At 37.6% G+C, this 23,879-nt stretch overlaps 1 long non-coding RNA gene and 1 pseudogene across 2 annotated transcripts in view; one reads left to right on the forward strand and one right to left on the reverse strand.

Moving 5' to 3' along the window:
* Positions 1-23,879, reverse strand: part of LOC309662610 — a 592,813-nt gene that overhangs the window by 427,197 nt on the left and 141,737 nt on the right. The window lies entirely within an intron of this gene.
* Positions 12,352-22,627, forward strand: LOC309662574 (small ribosomal subunit protein eS4 pseudogene; annotated as a pseudogene). Its single transcript has one exon. The product of its transcript is annotated as a small ribosomal subunit protein eS4 pseudogene (transcript).

Here is a 23,879-nt window from a genome sequence, read left to right on the forward strand (position 1 = left end):
TTTCATGGAGAACAATCCCACTTGGAGTGCCCAAAAGACAGTAGAATGTTAATGAGGGCTGAGACCTAACAGAGAAAAAAAATCCATAAATATAAATATAAAATTAGAAACTATCTGCATATAAAGATGCTTCAAGAGGATCCTAGATGATTTTTTAGAAGAGATATAGGTGGAATTTTAAAAGGAATAAATGCTCCATCCTTCTTAGTTTAATCTTGCACATAGAATACTTTCAACAAATATTTTTTTAGATGAATTAGAAAGAAAGAAGAAAAGCAAGCCTATTACGACACAATATCTATTTTGTGAGAAAGAAAATACTGTAAGTCTAAATATTTGCTCTTTCAAGTTTACTAAAATATGGTTTAAAATAGGTTCCTGGTAGCTAACTGTTGAAGTCAGGTGAGGGGGTTTCATTTTCTCTCTTATATAGGTTTGAAATGTTCCATAATAAATATTTTTAAAATGAAAAAGTGTATTTCTTAGGGTCTGTAGAGTAGATAAAGTGGCATTTGCAAAATTCATAGTTAGTAATCAAAACTTGGAGATTATTGTGGAATTTCGCCTCTAGGAAAGACTTGCTGGGGGAAGGGATAACAACATGGGGTCTGCTCTGTCCAGTGACAGTGAAACAAGTAGGTGGAATGAGGCAGAAAGGAAAGTCAGAGGGAGGGGCAAGGCAGCCGTTTTCAGCCTGGTGGCTATTTCAATGTTACAGGACTTTGTTCTTCTGATGCTTCACCACCTCATTAACCTATGTGTCATTCTGAAGTCTTTTGCCATGCTCTCATGATGAGAGACTCGCTCGCTAACAACACAACATTTTAAATGCAAGCTCTTCCCTGGCGTCGTGGTGAATTAATTTTCAATTAGCTTTCATTAATGAACTTCATTTTTATGGGTCTAATTGCTGTCCCAGCTTCAGGAAATTCAGCAAGTACTTTGGTGGTGTGCGAGGGGGCAGCTGTAGGAGTCAGGAATATCCTGGGCCCTTTGCAGAAGACCTTACTTCAGTCATCAACCAAAACAAAATTTATGTCTAAATTATAAATCAAACGTGTACCAGTAGAATCCATGAATATTTTCTGGGGTCTGTAGAGGTAAGTTTTATTGCTAGCTTCACCCGGTGTTTATTTTGTATCCCAAAACCAGACTCAAGAAGGGAAAAAATTGAATTTAAATAGAAAAATGCTCTGGGTTCTGGCACTCATCTTTCTATACCTTCACTTCCTCTCATGGAAAAAGGTTTAGTCCAGATTGTCTAGATCCAAATAATATGCGCCTATAATAGGTAGCAAATGATCGCAAATAAATCTAACACAAAAGACAAACTACATAGTAAAACCAACGTTCTTGGGTTGCTAATGAAGGACTAGTAGCCTGGATAACACGCCCACACACCAAAACTCTAGCAGCTTCTCAGGAAAAGTGTGTGATACTCTTGTGCCCAAAGACTATAAGGTTTCTATGCTCTTTCCACTTCCATTAAAAAAACCGCAATGGAGAGCCGTGATCTACTCCCACCCTGTAGCCTAAGACTTTGCCTTAATAAAATTTAATAAACATTTTTCTTTCTCATGATTTTTCCATGAAAATGCTATGTCTGTTGATAAATTAATCCTTTGGTGTTTGCTCTTAAGTAGGCACACGTTTTTTAAAGTACACTGGGATTTTAGAACTATAAAAATGTATTAATTCATTCTTGTTTCTTTGACTCAGAAATAAATAAATCCTATTTCTTAGTTAATGGAGTTAATTCTTCCCTTCACACATAAATGATTAAGCATTCTTTTAGTAGGCATTTACTGAGTGCTAATTTATTCATAATACCAAGATTTTCAGGATCATAATCTAAAAAACAAAAACAAAAACCTAGAAGATGTTCCAGTGAAAATATAAAGTCATTGAGATGACAAAAGAGGAGTGTATGAAACTGTAGAACAGTGACAAAGTGACTGATTGAATCAGTGCAAAATAATGCAGTAGAAATTGTAAGGGGAAGTACCCAGGGATGGTGCTGTAAAACTTAATTGTTATTTTATTATTTTTATTTACTTTCTTCATCACAAGCAGTTTCTCTGCATTATTGATCATTTTATTGTGAAAACAAACTCAGATTTTAATTCTTTTTAAATGAGTAGTATCTTATAGACAGAAGCATTTCCTAACATTTAGTTCCTTACCACAGAAGGGTGTAAGGATAAAAATGAGGATCTTGTGTAATTATGTAAAGAAAATGACTCCCCCCAAAATCAGCAAGAAACTAGAAATGTGAAATACTTTATTATGTAAGTCACTTTTAAAGATCTGGAACATCACAATACAGATTAGAATCTAATCCTGGAAAATATAAAAGGAACAATATATCATAAAACTGAATTAGTGACATACAGGAACAAAACTAACCCTCAGAAGAAATAGGTGGCCCATCTGTTATTGCAATGAATAAAAGACAATTTGTCAAAGCCCTGAGAGGTGTTTAATCTTTAATAAATTTATGCGTTTTTAACAAAATATTGTCTAACTATGTCATTGGTTATGAACTTAAGATGTGGAGCCTGATGATAGCATAATAGAAAGAGCTCAGATTTTAGACTCAGACAGACCTGAATTAATACCATTTCTGACATTTATGAACAGGTTCTTGGGCAAGTTTCTTAGCTTCTCTGAGTCTCAGTTTCATTATTGGTAAAGTACAAATAATAATATTGCCGACATTATAAGGATTTTTGTGAGGATTAAATGGGATAACTCGTAAAATGTTTTGCACATGGTAAGCACTCAATAAAAATGAACTATTGCTATGATATATACTCAGCTAAACATTTGGAACCAAGCAACATTCTCTAGGCAGATAAGGAGTTATCTTACAAAATCATCTCATTAGTGGAGTCTATAGAATATTTTTATTAAAAACCACTAATAAATTTGGAGACATAACCAAATGAGAATTAGGTGACTGCCATTATTTAGGCTGCCTGGTGGTCAATTAAAAAAATTGATGAGGTGTCATCAGTTTCCAAATCTCAACTTCTGGCACAAAAAATCAAGTATTTAATATTATTTTGCCTTCACAGTTCCACAGAAACACCAGATTATTGGGTTCTACCTTTTGTCCTAAACTCCAGGTTAAATCAACAATAATGTACATGTCCTGTGTCTTCCCATGAATAAAACATAAGTGGATATATGTGGTTTTATTAGGTCAGCTGGGAAAATAAACTCCCCTGCAGCCATCTACCTGTTTTCTACATATTCCAATATGGAAAACGTCAACTTTCTTTGAAAGAACCACTGTGAAACTGGCCTCTGAGTACATTTTTCTAAACTCAACATAATAATGCTTTTTTAACATAATACATTTTTTTTTAAACATTAAAGGACTTTTTCAGGATTCTCTAATCTGAGTCACAATGTTCTCATAAGATGAATGATTTTTACTACTTTTTAAAGAAATAGCCATACTTAGTAGCTGAAAGTCAAACAGTAATACCAGAAAATAGCAATGACAGAGAACGGAGAAAAATTATAATTCTGACTCTGCAAGGTACTTTCAAAAATAAGCCATTTTAGGTGTAAATAAACTTATTTACAAGACAGAAATAGAGTGACAGATGTAAAAAACAAACTTATGGGGGCTTCCCTGGTGGCGCAGTGGTTGAGAGTCTGCCTGCCAATGCAGGGGACACGGGTTCGAGCCCTGGTCTGGGAGGAGCCCACATGCCACTGAGCGACTGGGCCCGTGAGCCACAACTACTGAGCCTGCGCATCTGGAGCCTGTGCTCCGCAAGGGCAGAGGCCGCGACGGTGAGAGGCCCGCGCACCGCGATGAAGAGTGGTCCCCGCTCGCCACAGCTGGAGAAAGCCCTCACACAGAAACGAAGACCCAAACACAGCCAAAAAAAAAATTTAATTAATAATAATAAAAAAAAACTTATGGTTACCAGGGGGCAAAGGGGGAGGGAGGGATAAATTAGGAGATTGGGATTGACGTATACACAGCACTATACATAAAATAGATAACTAATAAGGACCTACTGTATAGCACAGGGAACTCTACTCAATACTCTGTAAAGACCTATATGGGAAAAGAATCTAAAAACGAGTGGAAATATGTATATGTATAACTGATTCACTTTGCTGTACACCTGAAACTAACACAACATTGTAAATCAACTATACTCCAATAAAAAATTTTTTAAAAAGGCCAAAAAAAATAAGCCATTTTACCTGCGCTACAATAATAGAATATTATTGCCCCCATTCTAGCCTAATAAAATATTAATTGTTTTGTTTTCTTTTTTTGAAACAGTAATACATGTACATGGTTTCAGAAATTGAAAAGTTCAAAAGGATATGCTCCCTCACTGATCTCCCAATTAAACTTATTTCTTAAATTGGGGCATTATGCTGTCATGCACATTATAAATGTAATTTTCCATTGATTTTCCTGATAGATAAAAACTTTTACTTCTGATTTAATATATGTAGTATATATATTATATTATATTTTATATTTTAATATTAGTTAATAATGTAGTATATTAAATCAGAAGTAAATTAACAAATAGGACTTAAGTTACTGCAAGTCTTTCATGACTTTTAGTTTTGAAGAAAACATCTAACATAAGAAGTAGTCTATTGTACTGCAAAAAGACCATTAAGAAAAGTTTTAAAAACCATTTTACTTAAGGTTTTATTTATATGAAGTCAAAAGGAGAATTGAAGCAAATACCATAAGCTCCTATCTAGCCAGACTGAAATAACCAGAATTCTTTGTAGTCATAGGCAATAATTCATGTTCCTATAGATGGCCCTACAACTCCACAAGATGAAAGTGCCTTCTGAAGCACAACGCAGTACAGTTATGTTTGACTTAGTCTCAGTATTAAAGTCATCTTATTATTTCCTTGAAATGTATGATCCAGGATTAAAAGTTTCATATGTGTGGCAATGTCTTCATTACTCAGAATATTAAATTAATCATAATATTTCATTATTCTCAAGTTCTTTTAAAAAGGAATTTCCTTTAAGTTTAATGTGGAAATAAGAGGACCTGTGGAGAGAAGGGAAGACAATCTTCGCCTACACCATGTTATGAGTAAGACCTCTGTTTGTCCTTATTCTTGAGTTCAGTAGTATTAATATTGCCTTAAAGTGTGCTAAGCAATTTCATCTTTTTTTTTTTCAGTTTTTCCTAATAAATAAATTACATATATAATCAAACATTCAGATGTTTTCTTAATAGGTTTTGATTCCACAAACACAACATTTTAAATGCATATAAATGTAAATGAATAAAGTGCAGCTCTTCAGATATTTTCTATAAGGAAAAGTACTTTCCATAAATACAGGTTATTGTGCTAAGATATCTTAAATGTACATTTAAGATTTATGGAACTCAGTTTTACAAGTTAACGATTTAATGCCATTTACTGGTTTTTTTACATAATTTAACCCATTTCTTCAGAGCTAGTTACTTCTATTTATTACATCCATTTTAATAATTATGCATTGTACATGGTTTGAATAACCACCTTAAAACCTCTCTCCCCGAATCTAATTTAGAAGATAAATTATTAACACAGAAAACTGTTTTTAAATTTTCCTATGGAAAAATTTTAAAATATTTTATGTATGCTTTGCTTCGAGTTTTAAAAATGTTTGGAGCAGACTAAATTGTTCCATTATTAACCATTAGATTTTTATATTTATATGCATAACATTAGAATACTTCTATTTTGACAGACAGTAACGAAAGGAAGCAAGGAAATGCACAATTACGCCAGAAAGATACTGTGTCATCCAACACTCAAACACCGCAGGGTACGCTAAGAGAGCCATTAAAACAGCATTCTGCTGTGTTCCAATGACATAAGGTAGGCTTCCAAAATTAACAGAGTATTTTGCTGCCTACTGGCTTATATCACAGTCTTAATAGTTTGGGAGGGGCGGTGTTTTTGTTTTTGCAGAGTTGGGCATTTAAAATGTCTTCTGTGTTTTGATAAGTACTTTTGAGAGTTTATGAAGCATTAGTCTCTTTAGGTATGTGATTATGGTTAAGAAAGCAAAAATCACACTTCTGTTTTCTTTACAGTTCTCTCCTCCACTCCGTGCCTCTTTCTCCTCCTTGTACATTGGGGTAGTCTCTCTGTTCTCTTCCCCTCAGCCAAGCTGCATTTTTTAAAAGAAATTTTAAAAATAGCTTAGGAAAGATACAGATTTGCTCGGTTGTGCTATCTGTTTCTCGTGCCTGACCTAATAGGTTGTGAGTTCCCCTTGACCTTTCTCACGTGCAGCAGCATCTCCAATTCTGTTCAAGACATACACGGTGAGCTCTGCCTCAGCACACCCTTGACACCCACGACTGGAGTCACTCTCACTTAACTTCAGCTTGGTAAAATATTCAGTTTATGCCCCAGAATGTGTTCACTATATAAATCAGATTTCAATAAGATTCCAAAACAAAAATGTATTTCTAAGCCATAAGGAAAAGTGTAGAATCTCATCTCAAACTACACATAGTCAGGTCACTCTGTGGCACTGACTGTTTTCAAAATGAAATGAAGGTTTTCAGAGTCATATAAACTCAACCTCCATGTCCAAGTATACACTTTCTAAATATTAATTAGGAGACTCTGTGTCTTCGATAAACTGTAGTGGGGTCTCCTTCTCCAAATTTCCAACCACCGCCATCTGGATCTGAAGCATCCATTGGCCATTTGTTCTGCCAGGTGTCAAATTTCTTTTTGAGAGTGTTATATTGAGATTTCTGAAAGAGATGGCAGTATTACTTAGCTCTCTGTTGCTCACTTACCCCCAGAGGGATCAAAGGGCAGTACATATTTTGAGGTCAATTACTCTGTCTCTTTGGTTTAGAAGGATCTTAGTTATGCAATCTTCAAGACACAAAAGGTAAAGGAGTTTCTCTGCACCCAAAATTACTGACACCACATGGTGAGAGATTCCAGCCCTGCCAAATTCTTCTGTGGTGTAACACAACACAGCACAGACATGGGTTCACAAGGCAGAGGATAGCTGGGGTGCTGTTAGTTGCCTTTAGCTAATGTTCTGCTCCTGGAACCAGGGGGAAGACTCAGACGTAGCATGTTTAAAACACAGGTACTGGGTTTAGATGGCCTGGATTCAAATTTCACACATTGCTAGCTGTGTGACTTTGGACTTGTTAATTAAGCTCCTTTCTCCTCTATAAAATAGAGTTAATAACAGCATCTACTTCATAGGGCTTCGGTGTGATAAAGTGCCTAGCCCCCGTGGTGAGCTTTCAGTAAGTGTTGGTTATTATTATTTCATTCATTCATTCAACAAACACTGAGCACCTCTACAAAGCATTTTACAGATGAAGAAACGGAGACACGGAAATCTTGGGCAGTCATCCCAAGCTCCTGGTGAAATAGGACTGGGACACAGATGGCCTACTGTCTATTATCATCTCACCAGGGTGAGCTGGTTTTCTTAGTGGGATATTAAAAACCCAACTTAGATTTGGGAAACAGCCAGGAGCTTCTCAAAAAATGAAATATTTCATAGAAAAGCCTATTTCCTGTTTCAGTTTTGTGAAGGGTGTAATGATTTCAAACATGTCTAAAATGTTTTCAAGAGCAGAACAAAATAAGACTGTGATGTAAATGTGACCCACAAAAGAAAATGCCAATAGACCCTGAAGCCACATAAAAATCCATCTTACCTGTGTCTTGCATGATCTAACAAATATGCCTTGTTGTCAAGTAAGGGCCTTTTAGTTCTTTAATTGTACATATTTTCTTTATTTCTTCATATAATGAGATTCTTATAAATTTTAATCAATATCATATATAATATAAGAAATAATCAATAGTCAATAAGGGCAAATAATGGGTGAAGGGGAGGAGGAGATGATTTGAATTGACAATTTATTTTCTCAAATGAGTGCTACTCCCAGAGATTGCCTAACAAAGTAAAGTTTTTATACTAAATAGATTAGCCCACATCCACCCTACCAAATGCTGATTTTAGATTTCCTATGGAACAAATACTACTTAAATCTTTAATTTCCATATTACTATTACTGAGTTGAAAATTTCAGGCCCTATAAGCCCAGAATAAGTTAAGAATGGAGAAAAGACTATGATGAAATCAAATTAAATATAAATTTCTTCACATATTCTAATAGGAGTCTAAACGTACGATACTTTGGTTGTTTCTGCATAGCAATACAAAAATATGTTTATGTTAAAAAGTGATAAAATCAATAACTAGTTAGTGTGGTCATGAAAACACTTCAGTGTTTATTCAGGACCAAAACAACTATGAGACTTCCCACTGAAAGCAGAGAAAATAGTAATGTTAAGGCTGTCCAATTAATTTGACCAAATTTAAGAAATGCTCTACAGGTGGATTTTCCAAACATCTTTAACCAGATGCTGAGGTTTGATAGATAGAGTAGACCTACACTTCATGAAATGAATATTTCATAGTGTTGAAACTTGATTTTTCCTAAATCCCTCTAATTGAAAACTGTACCAAAATTAACATGAAAATAAATTTTTAAACAGCCAGGAGTCAAAATGTATATTTTGAATGACAGCAGTTCTACTGGCTTATAATCATTTCTTTAGCACATATAAAAGCCTCTTTATAGCCCCGGTTCCATGATTGTGCATTTCTTTTTTCTTTTAATTTTATTTTTGGCTGCGTTGGGTCTCCATTGCCGCGTGCAGGCTTTCTCTAGTTGCGGCAAGTGGGGGCTACTCTTCGTTGCAGCGTGGGGTCTTCTCATTGCGGTGGCTTCTCTTGTTGCAGAGCACAGGCTCTAGGTGCGTTGGATTCAGTAATTGTGGCACACGGGCTCAGTAGTTGTGGCTCGCGGGCTCTAGACCACAGGCTCAGTAGTTGTGGCACACGGGCCTAGCTGCTCTGCAGCATGTGGGATCTTCCCGGACCAGGGCTCAAACCTGTGTCCCCTGCATTGGCAGGTGGATTCTTAACCACTGCGCCACCAGAGAAGCCCTGATCGTGCATTTCTGATGCAGATAATTTATTATAAGAAAAGCAAGATAGTTCTGGTCTGTGTAAGTGCATTTAAAATTTGCTCTGCTGTGAGATATAACCTTGATTATAAAAGTAGGAATGAATATTATTACAAATGACAAGACTTTTTATGCAAAACTGGCATTTGACAGTGTCATTTACAATAACAGTGAGTCTTTTAAACCATGTAATTCTTGGAATACCTTATCTGTTGCAGATGATACTTATCAGTTTTCGATCACATTGTAACAAAGCTCTGAGCTTAATTTCACTTTTATGTTCCCCATGCCTGTACAATAGCAATTTTGAAGCTGATCAAAGTAAGATTTCTCCTTATTGAATAGGAGTTAAGATGAATCCATTCATTCACTTCACACTTTTTCATAGAGTGCCTATTATGTGCCAGCTAGGGACTTGTGCTAAGAAAAATTCAAGGTCCCTGCTCTCATATAGCTTAGAGTCTAGTGGAGGAACCAGACTTTTAACAAATAAATGCACAAATAGGTGTATCACTTAAAGGTGATAAGTTTTATGAAAATTAGAGTGGTCCATGTGTTAGACGAGGAAGATTCTAATTTAGTTTGAGAGATCAGGGAAAGCCTCTCTGCAAACCCGACATTTAAGGTAAGAACTAAAGAAAGAATATGAGTCAGCTAGGTAATCTAGTGGAGCAATGTAGTAGACTTTGTGATTGCTTCTCTCCATACCCCTCACCCCGCATACCCCTACACACATAGTACACTAGCCATAGGTCTGGGCTGGTATAGAGCCCTCCCCCATCTCAAGGACTGGGCCCAGATTGGTCCAGTCAAATCTTCTTGCCATAGTGATTGGTTCAGAGTTGGACTGGCTTAAGCCAAGCAGTTCATGCCAGACTTCATTCAGGTTGAAGTAATTGGTTCATCATGGGCATGTGACCCAAGTTGGATTAATCGGAATGAAAGTCAGGGCTTCTGTTTGAAGGTGAAAGGGAAAGAGCTCTTTTCTCTTCCTGGATGTAAACAAGAACATGTAGCCTGGGAGCTAGTGGCAGCTGTCTCTCTATCATGAGAAAAGCCAGCTTGAAAATAAAGCCAACACACAGGAGAGGGAAGAACCAGAATTATCACAGTGAAACACAGCCCTGATAGTATTATGAACTGAAGACCAAACCAGCTTCTGGTCCATTCGTCTTGGGTTTTTTATTAATGGCGACCAAAAGCACTCTGTTATAGGTAAAGAGGATTCCTGACAGAGAAAATAGCCCATGTGAAAACCCTGAAGCAGGAAAGAAGGTGATACAATGTTAGACACTTCCGGTTTCCAACATATACCCATTCATTTTCCCCCTAAGAACACTAGGCTCCTGGTCAACTCAAAGCTACACTCATATTGTTTTCTCTGTCCCTGGTGTTTTTTCCCCCTGCAGTCTACCTAGGAAGTACTTCCTCCTTCTCCACAAATTCTTCTCTAACCATTGTTACCCACAATGATACTATTTATCCTAACTGATCCTAGCCAACTTCTTTCCAATTTCAATTTCAGCATCTGCTGTATCACTCAACCTCCCCTTCCAACCTGTTCTCCAATGCACTTCTGCACCTTCATGCCTTTGCCCAACATATATTTCCTCAACCTGGACTGATCTTTCTCTTACACTATCTGTTGAAATCCTATATATTCTTCAAACATCTATAATTCCACCTCTCTTGGAAAGCCTTCTCTAATCCCCTAGTAAGACATGAGCATGTCTATTTCTCTCACTAGATTGTCCTTCCTTAAAGACAGGGACCATCTTTTATTCAACTTTGAGTTCCCACTGCATTATTACAACAGAATAGACACTAGAGACACATGTTCATTGAATGAATAGTGGATGACTAGATGGATGGATGAATAGATGGATAGATTCCTCTAAATATATACATAAGTATATGTATAAAAGTTCTTAGAAAAAGGAACCATAGCTAATGTTTAATCTTCTCAGTACATAGCAGAATATACATGCATACTACAGGATCTAAATATAAATATTTTTGAATGAAAAAAACTTACATATGAGGTGCTAGAATTTAAAATAATCAGAAGTATAAGAATTTAAGCACATCTGTGTTTGATGTTTTTCTCTTTTTTTAAACTGGAAGCTACAGAATATCATTTAGCCACTTTTCCTTTAATGCCAAGAGTTACGCACATTCTTTACTTATGACCTACATCATCAGAGCCATTACTAAAGTCACTGATATAAAAGGATAGGGAGCTAATAGAAAACAGAAGTGTTGTTCATGTGGTAAGCACTAAATTTTGGTGAATTGCATTTAAATAGCAAATAGCTTCAGCTGTAAATACTAGACTAAAAGAATAAAGACCAATGTTTACTTCCTTCTTTTTAAATGACAAATAGGCTTTTATGGTGAGAATGTCTTTCAGTAGATAAAACTGGAAACTTAATTGCTTTATCATTTTCTTGAGAGTAAGTAGCTTCAGATTTTTAAGTTACGTAAAGATTTTTGGTGCCACTCATACAATGTTTGGTGGGAATATAATTGGTACAGATTTTTTGAACAATAATTTCACATTGTCTATCAAAATGTAAAATATGCATAACCTTTGACCCATTGAATTCACTTTTAGGAATCCATCCCAAATAATAAACTGGAACACAAAGAAATATGTACGAAAAAATGTTTGACGCAATATTATTATTAGTTAGAGATAACTAGCCATCAGTGTGGAAATGGTTATATAAACTAAAGTATTTTGATACTATACAATACTATTCTGCTACTAAAAATAATGAAGTAGGGCTTCCCTGGTGGCACAGTGGTTGAGAATCTGCCTGCTAATGCAGGGGACACGGGTTCGAGCCCTGGTTTGGGAAGATCCCACATGCCACGGAGCAACTAGGCCCATGAGCCACAACTACTGAGCCTGCGCGTCTGGAGCCTGTGCTCCGCAACAAGAGAGGCCGCGATAGTGAGAGGCCCGCGCACCGCGATGAAGAGTGGCCCCCGCTTGCCGCAACTAGAGAAAGCCCTCGCACAGAAACAAAGATACAACACAGCCAAAAATAAATAAATAAATAAATATTTTAAAAAATAAATAAATAATGAAGTAGATGTGTAAGTATTGATATGGAAGAATGTCAGTGATAAATTCTTGCAGAAGCTGGGTGGTGAGTACTTACTCTTCTCTCTACCTCTTTAAACGTTTGAAAATTTCCATAATACAGAGGATTTTTAAAATACCATCTAGAGTTCCACTTCTGCTTAGGATCTATAAAGCTTCAAGAGAACATCACTTTTATCCTAAGAACAAGAAAAAGCCAGATAATTTACAAAATCATAATTTTTTGAATCCATTAGAGACCTGAGTCCACAAGGCAACTAAATGAACTAAATTCCAAAGAGTGAAAAAGACCTCCAAGGAAAAAAGAGAACATATAAAATTTACCTTTGGCACAGCATGGAAGGAAGGAATGGCCACCATTAAGGTAGGTAAGAAGAAAACAGCTAAACTTTTAACAAATTCTTAAAGGCCAAATGTGGGCTGGTGTATCAGTTTAGAATAAATGGGAACCCCAGACTTCTTCAAGGAACATTGCACTTATTCCCAAGCTCTTATCCACCAGGTGATCACAAGAAAGATTGAGGGAAGAGCAGGAGGAAGGAGAGACTCCCCTTTGGGGGCTCAGGTACTGCAGGTAATGATCGTCTCCCACTGATCACAGCCCACTTCCCCACAACCTTCTCTCATATAAAGCAAAGCCTTTGAGAAGCTAAGGGGCAGAAAGAGAGTAGCAAAGCCTCCCATGCAGGGACCCAGGCAAAGATCCACTGCTTCTGCGAAAAGGGTAGAAATAAAAGCCCCTTGCCCTAGGGGAGAGCTATGAAAACCTATAGGCCTGAGATCCTGCACGAATACAAAGCAGGGGTCCTCTCCACATAGGGGAAGAACAGGAAACTCATCTGCTCAAGACTCAGTACAAATGTCCTTGAGATCCACCCATAAATTTCATACTTTTTAAAGAACTAACTTACTTAAATTACTAAAATTATCTCTTCTATTAAGGATCATTTTTCTCCACATGAAGTAATCAGATGATAGTGGAGAATTTTGCAAGTAATCAGAAACAGCTAGTGAGTGATCCTCCAAATCAAGCTTGAGAGAATATATTCTCTTCATTTTCAAAGAGGAGCTATAAAACTGATGGTGATTACATTCTAAGGTTGGGAAGACTGTGTCTACTAATAAGAAGTTTTTCCAAACAGTGTTCTCCTGTAAATATGGTGTCTGGGCTTATTGCAGGCAGCTTGATGCAGGAAAAACATAAGCTTTGGTATCTCCAAGGCCTTTAGCTGTGGGACCATGTGCAGAATGCTGAGCATCAGTTTCCTCATTTGTAAAACAGGAAGTAGGGAAAAGTAATGCTTACTCATGCAGTTGCCTGTGAAAATCAAATGAGTACAGTATACAGCCATTAAAAAGAATGAAATAATGCCATTTGCAGCAACATGATGGATCTAGAGATTATCATACTAAGCGAAATAAGTCAGAAAGAGAAAGACAAACCATATGATATCACTTATATGTGGAATCTAAAATGTGACACAAATGAACGTATCTATAAAACAGAAACAGACTCACAGACATAGAGAATAGACTGTGGTTGCCAAAGAGGGGGGGATGTGGAAGGGAAGGATTGGGAGTTTGGGATTAGCAGATGTAAACTATTATATATAGGATGGATAAACAACAAGATCCTACTGTATAGCATAGAGAACTATATTCAGTATACTGTGATAAACCATAATGGAAAAGAATATGAAAAATTATATATGTGTATGTGTGTGTGTGTGTATATATATATATATATATATATATATATATATGTATATATATATATATATATATATATATATATATATATATATATAAAACTGGGTCACTTTGCTGTACAGTAGAAACTAAACACCACACTGTAAATCAACTATACTTCAATAAAAAAATTTTTTTTAATGAGTTCAGTATAAAACAACCAGCCCTGCACTTGGCATATAAAAGACACACACTACAAATGCTCGGTGCCTTTTCTTCTCATCCCAACACTACCCTATTGCTGCATATTTTGTCCTATGGATTTAGCCATTGTTTGCAGATATTCTTGCTATATACCACTCTTAGACAAAGACTTTGATCTAGAAAGCCATATTCCTTGTTCCTTTGCACCTGGCTGACCTGTGAACTGCTCTATGTCTTATCTTCTTGCCCTTCTGCCTCAAGGCTCCAAGACATTTCTTCAGCCCCCTTCAGCTCCTATCATAACTGTGTATGTACGTTTGCTGATGCTATTTTTAAATCTTACTATAATAATTGTCATTAAGCTGAAGTTACTTCTCTGTCATTGTGAATAAATGATACATGGGAATCTTTCTAGGCAACAAATTGCCCTGTACTTAGACATTTTCTACATCCTAATTCTTGATCAATTCATCTTCCTTCTTAAAAACAATACTGTATCCAAGCTAGAAAAGAAGTTAGAGGACATCTAGCTCATCCCCCAAGAGAGGCCAGTCAGCCAGTTAATGACAGAGCCCAAATTGAAACCCAAGTCTCCTGCCTCATCCCATCATTATAAAAGCAAGTCAGCTAAGTGATTTTAAAAATCAAGTAACTGTGCTCTATATCATAATTAAAGATCTCTAAAATGTGTAAAAATCCCATGGTGAAGGTTTTTATGGGTGAAAGCACTTCAAGACCTCAGGAGAAAAGAAGCCGTATTAATCCAAAGTTGTAGCAGCATTCATTATTATTGTTATTGCTATTCAAACAATTGAATTGTTTTAGTTAATTTAAATATTGTACTCTGTTGGATTACAGATGGCCACACATTTTTTGCTAGCCCTCCCCTGGAATCTGGGCTGACTCTGATGGCCTGTGTGACCTATAAAATACGGCAGAAGTGAGGTCCTAGGACTTCTGAAGCTAAGTCATAAGAAGTCTTGCAGCTTCCACCTAGGTCTCTTGGAATCCTCTTTCTGAACACCATGAGCTGGCATGTAAGAAGTCCAAATATAAAAACAAAAACAAAATAACTCAATTTAAAAGTGGGCAAAAGACTTGAATAAACATTTCTTCAAAGAAGATATACAAATGGCCAATAAGCATATCAAAAAATGTTCAACATCACTAGTCATTAGGAAAATGTATATCAAAACCACAATGAAATACCACTTCACACCCATTAGGAAAATTACTATTTTTTAAAAGCAGAAAATAAAATATGTTGGTGAAGATGTGTAGAAATTGGGACACTCATGCACTGCTTATAGGAACGTAAAGTTGGTGTAGCCACTATGGAGAATAGTTTGATGGCTCTTTAAAAAGCTAAACATAGAATTACCAAATGGTCCAGAAATTCCACTCCTAGGTATATACGCAAAGGAATTGAAAGCAGGGACTTGAACAGATATTTGTACAGTCATGTTTACAGCCGCATTATTCACAAAAGCCAAAACGTGGAAACCACCCAAACGACAATCAACAGATGAACGGATATACAAAATGTGGCATGTATACAATGGAATAGTAATCGTCCATAAAAAGAAATGAGGTTCTGACACATACTACAACATGGATGAACCTTGAAGACATTATGTTAAGTGAGCTAAGCCAAACACAAAGAATGAATATTGTATGATTCCACTTATATGATGTTCCTAGAATAGGTAAATTCATAGAGGCAGAAAGTAGAGGGGTTGAGGGGAAGGAGGAATGGGGAATGGGGAGTTATTGCTTAGTAGGTGCAGGGTTTCTGTTTGAGGCAATGAAAAAATTTTGGAAATAGACAGATGATTGTACTAAATTGTGAATGTATGTAATGAAACTTTAAAATGGTTTAAAAGGTAAATTTTATGTTATGTATATTTTACCACAAAAAAACCAAGAAAAATGGCAAATGATGTCATATATTAAAAAAGAAAAGAATAGGGAAAGGCAGAGGAATAAGAAGGAGGAGGGGGAGGAAGCTGTCCTAGCCCTAATGCCTTGAGACCCTCACAGGAGAGGCCACATGTAGGTGCTCTGGTTGACAGACCTGGCTGATCCTGATGTCCAAGAATCCCTGCAGGAGCCAGACATGTGAGTGAGTCTGTCTTTGATCCTCCAGAGCAGCCTAACCTCCAGCTGATTACCTCTGAGTGACCTCAAGCAATGCCACTTGGAACTGAGGAATTACCCAGCTGAGCCCTGCCCTGCTCCTCAGAATCACAGACATGATAAATCAGTTGGCGTTTTAAGCTGCCAGGTTTCTGGGTAATTACACACATGTAATTCTTTAATTACATGAGAATCTTTGTGGGTAGGACTCAGTCCTCAGGAGTTTTTAAAACTGCCCAGTACTTTCCAATATGAAGTCAAGGTTGAGAACCACTGAAATGGAGGAATGAGGCCTGGAGAAATCTTTAAAATTTCCATCCAGCTCTAAAAATTTTATACCTTAGCTATTTTATCAGTGCACTGGAAGAAGGTGGTCCTCTTTTCATGCCATGGACCTTGGTCCCAAGAAGCATCTGAAGAGTGTAGCAGCTCCAAAGCATTGGATGGTGGATAAACTGGTCAGTGTGTTTGCTCCTTGCCCATCTACAAGTCCCCACAAGCTGAGAAAATGTCTCCTTCTCATCATTTTCCTAAGGAACAGGTTTAAGTATGCCCTAACAGGAGATGAAGTAAAGATCTGCATGCAGCAGTTCATTAAGATTGATGGCAAGGTCCAAAATGATATAACCTACTCTGCTGAATTTATGAATGTCATCAGCATTGACAAGACTGAGAGAATGTCCATCTGATCTATGACACCAAGGGTGGCTTAGCTGTTCATCGTATTACACTTAAGAAGGCCAAGTACAAGTTGTGCAAAGGGAGAAAAATCTCTGTGGGCACAAAAGGAATCCCTCATCTGGTTACCCATAATGCTTGCACAATCTGCTACCCTGATTCCCTCATCAAAGTGAAAAACACCATTCAGATTGGTTTGGAAAGTGGCAAACCACCAACTTCTTCAAGTTTGACACTGGTACCCTGTGTCTGGTGACCAGAGGTGCTAACCTGGGAAGAACTGGTATGATCACCAACAGAGAGAGACACACTGGTTCTTTTGATGTGGTTCCTGTGAAAGATGCCAATGGCAACAACTTTGCCACCTGGCTCTCCAACATTTTTGTTATTGGCAAAGGCAACAAAATATGGATTTCTCTTCCCCAAGGAAAAGATATCCACCTCATCATTGCTGAAGAGAGAGACAAGAGACTGGTGGCCCAGTGGGTGGGTGGGTGAGCAGTGGGTGAAATGATCTCTAAGTGACATGATTGGAAAAGTCTTTGTACTTAAGTAAAGATAATATGGCATGAATATTGAGTGAATAAATATTGTATAACCTGATACCCCCAAATGTTATCATTCCTTTAATAAATATTTATCACACGCTATGTTCCAGGCATTCTGCTTGACACCACAGATTCCAAGAGTAGTTCAGTATTCTAGATAGTGGTGGGCAATGAGGGGAATCAAAAAAAAATACAGACAGTATTCAGTCTCAAATCAAGGGAGGAAATGGAGTGGTCAGTTCTCCTTGGAGGGGGGGAAAGAGATTCAAAGAGGACATAACTTGAGCCAAGTCTTCAAGGATGATTTGCTACTTAATGAAGGTAAGGTACAGGTAGTAGAGGGTAGAGGAAGGACATCTCCAGTTGCCCAGTGCCCTGGTGTCTGACATTTACAGTAAAATTATTGATGTAATTAAGTGGGGACCTCTGTTTTGGTTAATTCTATGACATCAGTGAACGACTTTCCTAAAAGGGCTTGTCTTATGAAGGAAGAAATGGTTCACAGGCAGTGTGATAGTACAACTAGTAATAACGGCTACTAGTTATGAGGCGCTACCGTGAGCCAGCACTGTGCTAAGCACACAATGTTCATGAGTTCAGTGACTTCTGATCTCACAAGCAAACTGCCTCAGAATATTCAGGGACCATAATGTGACAGATCATTTGGATTTGTTCCATGTGGTCCTGGGTTAGAACTAGGATCAATGAGTGGAAGCCATAGAAAGACAGACTTCAACTCAACCAAGAGAATAGCCACCAAAAAGGCTATACCAGGATGGACTGAATGACTTCTGGACAAAGTATTAGTTTTCCAATTTTAAACACTTTAATATCTTCCTTTGTAATAGCTGTTACCCCCAAACTACTTAGAATTAAGAACAAGTGGCAAAGACAGAATTTAAAGAATTCTTTGAGTTTGTTATTCTGCTCACCCACAGATAAATCTCTATTTCCTACAAGGTCAGCAGGCAAAAAATAAAAAATAAAAGATAAGGATAGAGAACCTCTTCACTCATGTAAAATGCAAGGTTAAGCAGCTCGAGCACATTGACTTCAACTCAGATATGCATAAGTGAGTAAGGTGTACCTCACAAAACTCTGAGACAAAGTGGTACCTGAAGCTTCTGCTTCAAGCTCAGTCCCCTCTTCTTCTTGTAGAGCTAGACTGGTGCCCAGAGTGCCGGTTCCAGCTGGCAGTCCCTTGCCCAGGTGGGTTCTTGTCCCCTGCCATCCATCTATGGAGTCTACCTACCCATATGCTTTTGACTCTGAGCCTCTTGATTTGACAGATGGTTTTAACTTCAAATTACAAATAATCTTCTCTCTGAGTACTATCTCAGTCCCTAACTTATGTTTAACATTTTAGGTAATAGCCTGCTGTTCATCATCTTAAGCAATTTACAGGTTTAAACGTATCCTGTGTATGTGTGTGCACATGTACGTAGAGACGTGTGTTCTAATACAAATAACTTCTTACTTCATTATTTTCTCACACAACATCCTGAAAGAGGAGGGTAGAAAGAGGCAGCCTCCAGTGAACTGAGGTTTCCTCACACTCCTAGCACCATTACACCACACTTGAAGGACTCCATAACCTGACAACTTGTAGAAATGTTGAAGAAGGGCCTCCAAGTGCCAGGTGGGTAGTGGAACTAGATTACCTGGAATTGCTCTCCTAAGTCTAAGAATCTGTAACTCTCTGGTAATTAACTTGAGTTGAAATCAGCCTTGAAATGGGACTATTTCCCATCTCTGTCTTTCAGTCACAAGTCATAAATCATCATGGCTGGCTTACTGCGATCAGTGAAGGGGAGGGATTGGGAGGATCAGAACCCAAATGAAGTCATTGATTTATGTTTGGTTGCAGCCAAGATTACAGAAATGAATAAGACATGGTCCTATGCTCAGGAAGTTCATAATCTAGTAGGGGAAACAGAGCCATTCCAGATCATTTTAGAACAATGTGGCAAGTAAAGCGATTTAAAAAAAGATGTGTACAAGGTGTCATGGGACCACAGAGGAGGGGCACGCAGTCAACGTGGGCTAAGATGCAGAATTTGGAAATCATCTGGAGGAAGTGATTACTAAAATGGACCTTAAGGGAATTTCCTGGCAGTCCAGTGGTTAGGACTCAGCGCTTTCATAGCCGTGGTCCCGGGTTTGATCCCTGGTCGAGGAACTAAGCTGCAAGCTGTGAGGCATGGCCAAAAAATAAAATAAAATAAATAAAATGGATCTTAAAATAAAAATAGGACTTACACTGGCATGTAAAGAGAGACGTCGGCACTCTGGTGTTGTGCTGTGTTGTGCTGTGTTGTGTTGTGTTGTGTATGGAGGGGGAAATTCTACTTTGTGACAGAGCTGTCAAGGCCAGCACGGGTGAGAGATGGGGCTGGAGAGGACACTAGGAGCCAGACCACAAAAGGCTTAAATGCCTCATCAGGGCCTCCAGGCTTTACCTGGCTGGCAGGAGGGAGCCATTGTTGGGTCTTAAGCAGGAGAATGATATGGTCACATATGCCTTTCAGATAACTCTGGCATGGCTTTGTAGAAAATTTATTTCAGGAGACAAGACCGGAGGCAGGGAGTATTTAGGAGACTACGGTACTAATCCAGAGAGGAGATGATAAGGGCTTGAACCTGAGTGTTAGCAGTTAGGGGAAGAAATTAAGTTGAGAAATATTATTACATGGTGAAATTGGAAGGTTCAGAAGATGGTTGGGCATGGTGGGGGGTGTGTCCAATAGGGGTGGATTAGGAACAGTTTCCAGGTATCTACCTAGTGTCACTTCCCAAGTGAGGTATTTCTTGGCCACCCTATTAAAACTACATCATCCTTACCAACATTCCCTATCCTCTTTCCCGGCTACGTCTTTCTCTGTAGCTCTTATAACACATTATACAATTCTATTACCATCTATTTCCCCCCACTAGACTATATGAGGTTCTTCAGAGCAGAGATTTTGTCTCTTTGTTCACTGAGCAGTCATTGGAACCCACCATGGGCTCAATAAACGTCTGCAGAAGGAATGAATGCACAATAGTGGTACTGAGAAGCTGAGAAAAAGAATGCAGGAAGAGGAACAGATTTAGAGAAAAAGTTGAGTTCAGTCTGGGAATTTCTAGACTATCCCAGGGAAGGCTCTGTAGGAAAGATAAAGCTCTACAGAGGCTCAGAATGTTAGATCTGACAGGTGCCCCAAGGACAGTTCTACACAGTTCCTTCATTTGGGGAAGAAAGAAACTGAGATCCAGAAAAGTGATGTGCCTTGTCCATAGCAAGACAAACACTAGCCAGATCCTAGCACAGCTGAGCTGAATGCCCAGCCTCCTGCTCCCAACTCCAGACCTTTAATGTTTGTGCCTCACATTGTCTGGTTTCTGCTGATCAGAGAGATACCTAAAAATCGCTTGCCTTTGACCTTCAGCTAGAACTTAACCAAACTGTTAAATGACTGTTTCTTTGGGGCCTACTTGACCAATTACTCCAAGAAAGAAAACTTTGAGCCTGAACCGAAACTTTGAGCCTGAACCAGGCTGAAGCTGTAGCAGCTGTGCTAGAACAATAGACAGCTTTGCCTCTATGCCTCATACCAGACAAGGGGTTACCTGAACCACTTAGTGATCTCATTTTTATTTAATATTTTTAAATGGAAGTATAATTTACACACAGTGAAATGTACAGATAATAAGTACACAGGTCAATGAATTTTGACAAACATATACACCCCTGTAACCACCACACCAATAAAGATCTCTCCTGCCTTTCTCAGTCAAAGCCCCTTCCCAGAGGCAACCACTTTTCTGATTTCTATCACTACTTCATATAAAAGAAAAAATGCACTATAGATTCTTCTGTGTCTGGCTCCTTTTATTCATGTCTTTTAGCATCATGTCTGTGTGATTCAGCCATATTACTGCTTCTATCAGTAGTCTTTTCCTACATATTGCTGAGTAGTATTCCATTGTATAAATATACCACACATTATTTACCCATTCTCCTATTAATAGATATTTGGGTTATTTCTAATTTCTGGCTATTGTGAATAAAGCTGCTACAAACATTCTTGTTTAAATGTGTTTATGGACATATGTTTTCATTTCTTTTAGGTAAATATCTAGAAATGAGATAGCTGGTTCATAGGGTAGGTACATGTTTAACTTTATACAGAACTGCCAAACAGTTTTCCAAAGTGGTTATATGATTTTACATTCCCACCAACAACGCGTAAGATTTCATTTCCAATTGCTTCATACCTTCACCAATCTGGGTATTGTCAAGCCTTTTCATTTTAGCCACAAGAAGAGTCAAATAAACACAATATATTTTTCAGTCTCTGCCAGCACTTTGGAACATTCTGTTATTATGCAGAATTTCATACATTCACTAAAGCATTAGATGTACCCATCACTCAGTTCAATAATTATCAGCTCATGGCCAATCCGGTTTCATCTCCATACACATCTATCCCCTCCTCCCATATTATTTTGAAGCAAATCTCAGACATCATATCACTTCATCCATAAGTATTTCAGTATGTATCTCTAAAACATAAGGACTCTTTTTAAACCTAAGTAAAATGCTATTACATTTATTTTTAAAACAGTAGTACTTTAATATCATTAAACATTCAGTCAATGTGCAAATTTCTAATTGTCTGAACAATGTCACAAATTATTTTGTTCAGTTTGTCTGTTCAAACCAGGATCCAAATAAGTATGCATATTACAATCAGCTAATATGTCTTTTGAGTATCTTTTAATTCAAAGGTTCCCCCTCCTTTTCTTTTATTCTCTGCAATGTTTTTGTTAAATAAATTGGATTGTTTGTCTTCTAAAATTCCCCACAGATTGGACTTTGCTGATGCATTATTTAACATATTCCTCTGTCCACTGTATTTACTGTAAATTATTCTTTGGATCTAGGAGCTTAATCATATTCCAGTTCAATTTTTTTTTAGCAAAACTACCTCATATTTGAATTGTGTTCTTCCATCAGGAGGCACATAATGTCTGTCTCTCTTTCTTATGTCAACACTGTTGAGGCTCAATGCCTAGATCGTTCATTCATTTTGGGATGCAAAATGGTGATATTCCAATTCTATTCTGTCTTCATTTATGTGTTGAGATATTTCCATAAAAAGAAACTTTTTTCATCTACTATTGGTTACCCCGTGGTACAATTAATATAAAAAAAAAACCAGAATAAATTCTTATTTCCCTTTATTTACCAATTTTTTTTTTTTTAACATCTTTATTGAAGTATAATTGCCTTACAATGGTGTGTTAGCTTCTGCTTTATAACAAAGTGAATCAGTTATACATATACAATATGTTCCCATTTCTCTTCCCTCTTGCATCTCCCTCCCTCCCACCCTCCCCATCCCATCCCTCTAGATGGTCACAAAGCACCGAGCTGATCTCCCTGTGCTATGCGGCTGCTTCCCACTAGTTATCTATTTTACTATTTACCAATTTTTTAAACAACGAATTCTCTACCATTCTTCAATGATAACCAATTAGTTTGGGACTTTTTCTGTATTATTAGGATGAACTCACATATTTAAACATATTTGGTGTGTTTCAGTCCATTGCACTTACCATTTTTGATGATAATTTTTTTCTGCCAATCAAATTACTTAATCCACTGACAAATGGCATTGAAAAGTATTACTATGCTTCAAATGGTTTTTATTTTCAATTGCGTACATGGCTGTCTTCCTAATTCAAATAATTACACAGTATACAGCAGTGTTCTCACCAGCAGCTTCAGACAGCACCCACTGTGTCCTGGCCTCTTGTGTAAGCTTGTCAAGGAGGAGAGTCCTCCTGTCATGGACTTAGCTTGTGGCTTCCTACAATACAGCAGGGACACCCAGAAGGCTACTAGAACTTGGGCAGCAGAGCAGAGAGGTATTTACTACAGCCCTGAACCTGACTATTTGGGTTCAAATCCTGGCCTACCTGTCAAGCTTGGTGAAGTTACTTTATGTTTTTCTGCCTCATTTTCCCTACGTGTGAAACGGAGAGTAGTAGCAGTACCTCAAAGGGATGTTATGATGATTAATGAGCTAATAGGTGCAAAACACCATTTGCCTGGCATATTGAGCACTCAATAAATGAACAAACTTATTACTGCTCTCATCATTCAAGCTAAACCTGGATTGTCTTTAGAATTCCTAGCCCTACCCATGAGTGGAGGTTTCAGACTCAGATGCCTGCAGGACCCCTCAAACTCCAGTCTCTACTCAGAAGAAAAACACATCAATTAGTAAGAGGCAGTTGAACTATGACATGCACGAACCTTCATAAGACACAAGAGGAAAAAGAAAGCTATGCTCTCAGTATATAATCCTTATTTGTTTTATCATCTTAACTCATTTTTCTTGGAGCCTCTTGTGTGCCAATTGGAAATATCTACTTTGATAAAGACTTTAAACTTCAGAAACCACTTTCACCCACATTATCTCGATCCACTTAACAGTC

Source organism: Balaenoptera physalus, assembly GCF_965194825.1.
Source record: "Balaenoptera physalus genome assembly, chromosome: 6".
Classification (NCBI taxonomy): domain Eukaryota; kingdom Metazoa; phylum Chordata; class Mammalia; order Artiodactyla; family Balaenopteridae; genus Balaenoptera; species Balaenoptera physalus.